This window comes from Hordeum vulgare, chromosome 2H, assembly GCF_904849725.1.
Source record: "Hordeum vulgare subsp. vulgare chromosome 2H, MorexV3_pseudomolecules_assembly, whole genome shotgun sequence".
Classification (NCBI taxonomy): Eukaryota; Viridiplantae; Streptophyta; class Magnoliopsida; order Poales; family Poaceae; genus Hordeum; species Hordeum vulgare.
Genome location: NC_058519.1, coordinates 540,586,927 through 540,594,796, shown reverse-complemented (window position 1 = coordinate 540,594,796; position 7,870 = coordinate 540,586,927).

Genomic DNA, 7,870 nt, shown 5'->3' with positions numbered 1-7,870 from the left:
ATAAAAAGTGTAAGGCTGAAAATATGGTGTGCAGTAGACCCGGGGGCCATAGTGTTCACTAGAGGCTTCTCTCAAAATAGCAAATATCACGGTGGGTGAACAAATTATTGTCGAGCAATTGATAGAACCGCGCAAAGTCATGACGATATCTAAGGCAATGATCATACATATAGGCATCACGTCACAGACAAGTAGACCGATACTTTCTGCATCTACTACTATTACTCCACACATCGACCGCTATCCAGCATGCATCTAGTTTATTCAGTTCATGACGAACAGAGTAACGCATTAAGCAAGATGACATGATGTAGAGGGATAATCTCAAACCTATGATGAAAACCCCATCTTTTTACCCTTGATGGTAACAACATGATGCGTGCCTCGCTACCCCTTCTGTCACTTGGTGAGGTCACCGCACGGTATGAATCCAAAACCAAGCACTTCTCCCATTGCAAGAATCATAGATCTAGTTGGCCAAACAAAACCCACAACTCGAAGAGAATTACAAGGATATGAAATCATGCATACGAGAGATCAGAAGAAACTCAAATAAGATTCATAGATAATTTGATCATAAATCCACAATTCATCGGATCTCGACAAACACACCGCAAAAGAAGATTACATCGGATAGATCTCCATGAAGATCATGGAGAACTTTGTATTGAAGATCCAAGAGAGAGAAGAAGCCATCTAGTTACTAGCTATGGACCCGTAGGTCTATGGTGAACTACTCATGCATCATTGGAGAGGTCATGGTGTTGATGAAGAAGCCCTCCATATCAGAATCCCGCCTCCGGCAGGGCACCAGAACGTGCCCCAGATGGGATCTTACGGAGACAGAAGCTTGTGGCGGCGGAAAGTACTTTCGATGATCTCCTAATTTTTTGTGGAATTTTTGGGGATATATAGGCGCAAAACCTAGGGCAAAGGAGTTCCACGGGGCCCACAAGCCTGTGGGCCGCGGCCTCCCCGTAACCGCGGGGTGAGGGCTTGTGGGGGCCCTGGGGATCCGCTGCCTTTGTTCTCAAGTCTCCCGATCTTCTTCTGTTACGGAAAAATTATTTTCAGGAATTTTATTCCGTTTGGATTCCGTTTCAAAATCTCCTGTGAAAGGGATCAAAAACATGGAAAAAACAGGAACTGGCACTTGGCACTGAGTTAACAAGTTAGTCCCAAAAAAATATATAAAAGATATGCAAAACATCCAAAGATTGACAAGATAATAGCATGAAACCATCAAAAATTATAGATACGTTGGAGACGTATCATCTTCCCATTTGGGTCCATGGGTGAGAGCACATGACCGAAGCATGTCCTCTAGTATTTGATTCACTCTTTCTGTTTGCCTATCCGTCTGAGGGTGGTATGCTGTGCTGCGTTTTAGCATGGTTCCCAAGGCTTGGTGTAATCGTAGCCAGAATGCTGAGGTGAACAGTGAGCCTCTATCTGAGGTGATCCACTTGGGTACTCCATGTAGTCTTACTATCCGGGACATGTATAACTGTGCTAGTTGGTGGGCATTGAAAGTAGTCTTTACCGGGACGAAATGGGCTATTTTAGTGAGCATATCCACGATGACCCAGATAGCATCATTGCCCCTTGTCGACTTGGGTAGTCCTACAATGAAGTCCATGCATATGTCGTCCCACTTCCATTGGGGAACCGATAAAGGTTGTAGTAACCCGGCGGGCTTTTGGTGTTCCGCCTTAACCTTGTTGCATATATCACAGTAGGCGACATAATATGCTATATCCCTTCACATCCCTGACCACCAAAATGTCTTTCTCAAATCTTGGTACATCTTCGTACTTCCTGGATGAATAGAATATGCGGAATCGTGCGTTTCTCTGAGTATTTGTTGTCTCAAGATGTTTTGGTCGGGGACGCATATCCATTTTTCAAACCATAAAGTTCCTTGGTCATCCATTCGAAAGGATTTGTCCTTCCCTTTTGGTAGTGATTCTTTTATCTTCTTGATTCCCTCGTCTGATCCTTGAGCTCTCTTGATTTCTTCTATGAGAGTGGGGGTAATTTCCAGGGTTTCTCGGGTAATTGGACCGCATAGTATCATGTTGAGACTAACGAATTCTTCTTGCAATCTTGGATGCATACTTCCCAATAATGCATTTACTGTTGGGGATATTATCTATTGATAACCCGCCCTAGTTGGGCCGGGTCACCAAATCTGGCGATTCATCTAAAAATATGGTTCGGGCCTTGGCCTGGCACGACCGAAGGTTGTATGGCGGTTAACAACTTCCGGAAGGTCTCCCAGCTTTGGAAAGGTGGCGACTTAGAGATCGTAAGAGCCATGGTTTGTAGAAAGGAAAGTACCCTTGTAAACCCTAGGGACTTGACCTGTATATAAAGGCGAGTCCCAGGGAAGAAGAGGTAGGTTAGAAATCATCGAGTGCTAGGTCTGGCGAGTTACGCCCTCCTTGTAATCGAAACTCCATCAATACAATACAAAGCAGGACGTCGGCCTTTACCTCCTCACGAGGGGCCGAACCTGGGTAAATCGCCGTCTCACTCCCGTTCAACCCTTTTTTGTCGCCACCAAGGTGCGATGGCTCCAATACTAAGTCCTTTCACAAGGACATCTGCCGTGACAAAACCACGACAGTTGGCGCCCACCGTGGGGCCTGCGCACGGTGGAGTTGAGTTCTCAAAGGGAGCCCTACCAGGGTTTGGGAGCTACGCGAAGGGGCTCATGACTCGGAGCCGTCGTGGGAAGTACTACATCAACAACCTGCTATGGGGGCCCGAGGCGGATTCGATCAAATCTGGTTACAAGGTCCCCTTCGGCAAGAGCAGCGTCTTCATCGGCATGATTGGATCATTCGTGCGTGAGCCAGACATCTCCTCCGACATCGTCGAGCCGGCCAGTTACGTCCGCCCGATGGTGACGCCCAATTTAACTCGCCCGGTCTTTGTTGGATTCACGCAGGGATCTGAGGAACTAGAACACTCTACGACCCAGGAAACCACGCCGGGCAACACTGATGAAGAATCGTCCATGGGCGATTCGGATTCAATCCAGTCTCTACATGGGGATTGTCTTGGGGGCTTGTCACTGGCCATGGACCCTGAAGTCCTTGATCGAACCCGCCGTCAGATCGCCGTTTACATGGCTGGGGCGACTCAACCCTCGCCAAACCCGGCAGGCGGAGATGGAACTGGCGAGACATCCAGAAGCCCGGCCGGTGTCTTGGTGGAATTAGCAGCAGAAATTACAAGGCTCATGGCGACCCCCATCACACCGGAAAACCAGGAGGCAGTAAACACGGAATTGACGAAACTGAGATCAGCACTGGCAAAGGCTCAGCGGGATGCCGAGGTGGAGTCTGCTAGGATCGAGAGCCGGCAAGCTCAAATTACCGCTGAGATAACTCGCTTAAATACTGACAATTGGCGGCTCAAAAGGCACCAGCGCGCATCTGACACCATCCATCAACGGAGGCACCAGGGTCGCCTGCCCCCTGATCTCAACCCGACCCGCCTGTTCGACACTCCGCGAACTCCCGGGACGGGAGCCGCCCCGGGGGGAGGACCGGGCCAGCTGCCTAACCCGCCGGTCCAACCAGTTGTGGATCGCGTCCCCCGATTCCGGACACCTCAAGGTCACTTTTCCAACCCGGTGGACAATGTCCTTGCTGCAACTCGCCATTTGGAATCTCTTCCGATTCACGGCAACACTCCTGCCGAGATAGAGCGAAGGAAAGATGGCGGTGGTCCAAAACGCCTAGTTCTCACATAGCCTAGATAGGCTGCATTCCACTCCCAAGGCAAGTCGCACCAGGAGTCGGCCAGAGGACCAGCCCGCTATAAACAGCGGACCGCGGCTCATCCCCCAGGACAACCTGCCTGATCATCAAGACCCGCCAGGCCGGGATCTTCCAGACATCCAAGTCGCCCCAGCCCCTCTTGTCGGGAGCGGAGGACGAGTGGGGGTGCCGTGCTTGGCCCCCGCCCTTCGCAACGAACGAATGCCCAAGGATTTTGAAGGACCAAGAAAGGTGCCTAACTACACTCCGGACCTTGAGACGGCGTCATGGGTCGAGAGTTATGAAATCGCCATGGACATGCTCGACGTAAACGAAGCAGTTTGCGCCATATAATTCACAATGATGCTCGAAGGGACAGTGCGTACTTGGTTAAAAAACTTACCCCCCAACTCCATCCAGACCTGGGCTGAATTGAAAGAGCGTTTCATCAAAAATTTCCAAGGAACCTGCAAACGTCCAATGACGATTGTCGATCTGCAGCACTGCGTTCAGCGCCCCAATGAGTCGGCCCACCACTAGTCACGGCGGGTCGCGGAAATCATTCACTCATCAGACGGTATTACGACGGCTCAGGCTATGCTGATCCTCGAGCAGAATTGCCACTACGAGCCTCTGGTACAGAAGTTGGGGCGACTCAAGCGAAAGGTCCAAGACATGGGGGAGCTAATGGATACCCTTACTAGGCACGCTGAGGCGGACGACACCAAAAATCCCGGTGAGGACGGTAAAGCTAACTCGCCAAGGAAGGGTGAGTCATGCAAAAATCATACCGGTTCCAGGGACGCATCCGCCACAATCAGGGAGCGAATAGCAAGAGAAGGCAGCAGGAGGAATCTTGGGATTTAGTTGCCAATACCAACACCAACAATGGCAACCAACGCCAGAAGAAAAGCTGGGGATACAGCGGTAAAAAGCCGCACAACTATGAAGAGTTACTCAAGGGCCCCTGCCCGCACCACGCCATGGCAGACGGACCGGCGACTCATTCCTGGGAGAACTGTTACGTGATGCGGGAGTTTTGGGCGGAGGCGATCAAAAAGGCGCAAAGTGGTGACCCGGACCAACGGCAGGAACAGTTCGGTGCACCCGACCAACGTTAGAACCCCTTCGGCAGTTTTCCCAAACCGGGGGCTCAGGGTGGCTCGCAGCCAAGCAGCGGACAATGTCCGGTGCATCACCAGCGACGGTATAACCCGCCCGGAGTTTTTCAGGAACCACCCCCACAGGGGGGCTTCGCAGGTCCAGGATGACAACGGCGGCTTCCGCAACAACCCCAAACAGTTAAGCAATTTGTAGTACCACGTTTTCACCACCAATGGTTGCACGCGTGAAAAAAAGTTGAGTCACCAAGCGTACAGTGTGTCTGAGCCGGCACTCCCCAGGTACCTCCACTGGTCCGAGCAGACCATATCATGGAGTAGGGAGGATCATCCGCCAAGAGTTGACAATCCCGGCGACTTAGCGTTGGTCGTGGCTCCCCAAGTTGGGGGGTATACCCTATCGAAAGTACTTATGGATGGTGGCAGCAACATCAATAATTTGTATTTTGACACTTTCCAAAGGATGAACCTATTGGAAAAAGATTTGATGCCTTCAACCACGGTATTCCACGGAATCGTCCCAGTTAAATCGGCGTACCCCATAGGCCGAGTCAGACTCACAATTGCATTTGGAACAGCATCTAACTACAGGAGTGAGTCGCTGATGTTTGAGGTGGTCAAATTGAAAAGCCCCTACCATGCGCTGTTTGGGCGGCCGGCTTCGCCCGGTTCATGGTTCGCCCATGCTATATTTACCTTAAACTCAAGATCCCTGGTCCTAAAGGACCATCACGGTTGACGGTGATAGAAGGATTGCATGGGAATGTGAAGAAGGGGACGCGGCTTACGCGGAGGTCGCCTGCTCTGCGGAGGAGCTCAAATATCATCGGACCAATGTTGATCCGGCTGATATGTCGCCCTTAAAAAAGCCAATGACAGATGCTGAGCCGCCCCTCAAGTTCAAACCAACGGATGACACTAAAATGGTTGATTTCGTTCCTGGCGACTCAACCAAGCAGTACACCATTGGGACGGGTCTGGATCCCAAATAGGAAAGCGCGCTCATCGAATTCATTCGTGAGAATCGGGACATCTTCGCATGGAAACCTTCTAACAGGCCTGGTGTGCCGAGAGAATTCGCTGAGCACCATCTTAATGTTGACCCAAAGGCAAGACCTATCTAGCAGTATCTTCGTAGGTTTAACGAGGAACGACGCAAGGCGATCGGGGAAGAGGTTGCCTGTCTCTTGGCCGCCGGATTCATCGTAGAAGTTTTTCATCCCAAATGGTTGGCTAACCCGGTCTTGGTGCTAAAAAAGAATGGTACCTTTCGTATGTGCATTGATTACATGGACCTCAACAGAGCTTGTCCAAAAGATCCTTTCGCTCTTCCTCGTATCGACCAGATTATTGACTCAGTGGCGGGATGCGAACGTTTGTGCTTCTTGGATGCCTACTCTGGATATCGCCAAATCAAGATGGCCGTGGAGGACCAAGAGAAAACAGCTTTTATAACCCCCTTTGGGGCTTTTTGCTATGTGTCCATGCCATTTGGACTCAAGAGTGCAGGGGCGACTTATCAGTGCTGTGTCCAGAATTGCCTCCGTAGCCAAATCGGACGCAACGTCCACGCCTATGTCGATGACATTGTGATTAAAACCCGCCAGGGGGAGACGCTATTGGAAGATCTCAAAGAAACTTTTGATAATCTGCGGGTATATCAGATGAAGCTAAATCCCACCAAGTGTGTTTTTGGTGTTCCTGCAGGAAAATTGTTGGGCTTCCTGGTGTCTGAGCGTGGCATCGAAGTTAACCCGGACAAAATCGAAGCGGTTACTTCACTTGGGAATCCAGCAAATGTTAACCAAGTCCAACGGATGGCGGGTCGCATTGCGGCCTTAAGTCGCTTCATAAGCCGCCTGGGAGAAATTGCGATTCCCCTTTATCAATTGCTGAAGAAATCTGACCATTTTGTTTGGACAGATGAAGCTGATGAAGCTTTCGAAGCCTTGAAACGGCAACTGGTCAACCCGCCGGTCTTGGCCGCCCCGACTGAGAAAGAGCCCATGCTTTTGTATATTGCGGCAAACTCCAGAGCAGTAAGTGTGGCGGTGGTCGTTGAAAGGAAGGAGGAAGGAAAGGAATACCCAGTGCAACGCCCGGTGTATTTTATCAGCGAAGTGCTAACTCTTTCCAAGCAACGGTACCCACATTGGCAGAAATTGGTATATGGGGTGTTTATGGCGAGTCGGAAGCTTAAAAATTATTTCTAGGAACATCCCATCACGGTGGTTTGCTCCGCCCCCCTCAGGGACATCATCCAGAATCGGGAGGCAACGGGGCGGATTGCCAAGTGGGCGATTGAACTTGGGCCGCATCACGTACGATACACCCTCGCACGGCCATCAAATCTCAAGCCTTGGTTGATTTCATCAATGATTGGACCGAGTTACAGGCCCCGGAAGACTGGCCTGATCTTACATACTGGACTATTTATTTTGACGGATCCAGACAGTTGGAAGGCTCGGGGGCTGGTGTGGTACTGGTATCCCCTCAAGGGACAAATTCTGTTATGTCCTCCGACTCATGTTTCCGTGCACCAACAATGCTGCAGAATACGAAGCTTTACTTCTCGACCTGCGACTCGCCAAGGAGATGAACCTTTCGCGGGTCAGATGTTTTGGCGACTCTGATCTGGTGGCTCAGCAAGTTTCAGGCACTTGGGATTCTCGAGACCCCGTGATGGCAGCTTACAGGAGGGCTGTGTCCGATGTGGCGGGTCATTTCCATGGCTATCAGGTTGATCACATTGACCGGCGCCTTAACGAGGCGGCTGATGCCATTTCGCGCCTCGATTCCCAGCGAAAGCCGGTTCCCCCCAATGTTTTTCTGGATACTTTGCATAATCCCTCCGTGAGTTTGCCATCAAAGGAGGAGTTGGCGATACCAGATCATGAGTCTCAGTTCGTGGCGGCTCTCCACATTACGCCGGATTGGGTTCTTCCTTATCTGGCTTATCTCGCCCGAGGCGAGCTACCA